The following is a 1,896-nucleotide window of genomic DNA, read 5'->3' on the forward strand; positions in this document are numbered from 1 at the left end:
CCCCCCTCCCATCTTTCTTTGTATGCTGCTTACATGATTGGAATCTAACATTTTCCATATACACAATAATGCATTGGCCATGATAGCCACCAAGAGATCCAGCTGGAAACTCGACAAAGCACTTAGATCAAATCCAAGTAATGTTTGAAAAAGCAATCTGCTCTCCCTAGCTCTTTCAACTGCTGAATGCCCCTCCATGTTCATGGGGTGATCCAGGAGTTGGTGTAGTCTTGCTGTTACTTAATATGTCACTGAATACAAGACATCCTGGAAAGCATCATACTTGGGTTCTTGGCTAAGACATAGTCGCACCTCTTCAAATCCATTGAAGTAGTAGTGTGAAAGCCATTTCGTTGTTGTTAGAGCTAATAAAAATCATTTTACTTCAAAGAATCTACAATCACAATTTTCAAAGGAGCCTGGGCTTGGCTTCTAAGCTCACAGCTGTAGTTCTGTTCACACAGTAATTTGCAGGCAGCGATAACAAGCCTTCATCATTTAACCACCCATTGGTGTCAAGAATTGGTAGGTCCGATCCTGTTTGGCTTTCTTCATCAACTGCCAGGGGAGCAGGATATAACTTGCTTCTGGAAATCAAATACAGGAGGTAGTGCTCATGCTCAGATACCCACCTGGTGTAAATTGACATACCACTTGGAGTTTGATATAGCTAAGTCAATTGACCTCAGCTGAGGATCTGCCCTAGTATTCTCTTTCTTGCCACAAATGATTGTGAGCAGAGAATTGTAGGTGCAAATGTGCTTAGATGCATGTTCTCACTACATTTAATTTAAAATCCATGAGACTTGCTACTGACAAGTGTGTTTGGGGGGGCAAATCCTTTCTATGCCGTATGCTGAGGGAATGACTGTGCTAATATTGACAATGACACAGTTCCCCACTTGGCATCAGTTTATGTAGGAGCCTGTATTTTTTAGAATTCATGAGTCTTGAGGCATGGACAGATATATAATCATGTCATTTTAAATCAGGGGCACTAGCCACTCAGGAAAGTGCATCAGCTGGTTTATTATATTCGTTTAATCTGTCCACTTGTAACCCATAGTAAGGGATGTGTCATCACGGTAATTTGCACCTGAATGAAAACAGAGGGGAAACTGCTACAGTTTAGTTTTATGTCTTCTGGCTTATGAGTGGGCAGACTAAATGATTATACCAGCTGCAGCTGCATAGAGGTAAGCCTCTTTTCCTCCCTTATAAAGCAGAGTAGCTGTTTGCTCCATCAATAAGCATTTTATGCATTTTAAAGGTGCTTAGGATTTTCAGGCACTTGTAATTATGGCCACATTATGTGTGTAGGGGCTGGGTGTGAATCCAGGGGGTGCACGTCCCCTGCCCTTTGATTCCTGTTCCACCCAAAGTGTAAAACAAAACTACCTGGCAGTGGCAGCAGCATTTCTGTTCTGGCTGCAGTGAGGGAGTCACTTGACTTGGTGGCTCATTTTTATCTGCCTGATTCCTTCTAAATCTTTCATTCTGTAGCTGTTAATGATGTGCTGGCCTTTTTTTTTTTTTTTTTTTTTTAAATGGTATTAATGTTCCAGTAACCAAGCTATCCTTTCTTCTGCACTTCCAATACCTATTAGCTGCTCCTGGCAACATAGCTCCTATTTCACAGCCCTGCAGACTGTTTTTAACTCCAGCTGAAAACATTAATTCAGGTGTGGAAATAACTATCAGTGAAACATTGGAGGCATTGTCAAGATGCTCAAGACGGCTTAATTTTGTTCTATGAATCTGAAAGTTTCTAATGACTGCAGGTCTAAAGGAACAGCATCTTTTGATTACTTTTCCTTAGTTTGTTGTGTTTCTTAAATACATAATGTATGATAGCAAACAATGCACATTCCAATAGTTATATTTGTTTTTGCTTCT

Source organism: Crocodylus porosus, unplaced genomic scaffold, assembly GCF_001723895.1.
Source record: "Crocodylus porosus isolate Cpor-Errol unplaced genomic scaffold, CroPor_comp1, whole genome shotgun sequence".
NCBI lineage: Eukaryota > Metazoa > Chordata > Crocodylia > Crocodylidae > Crocodylus > Crocodylus porosus.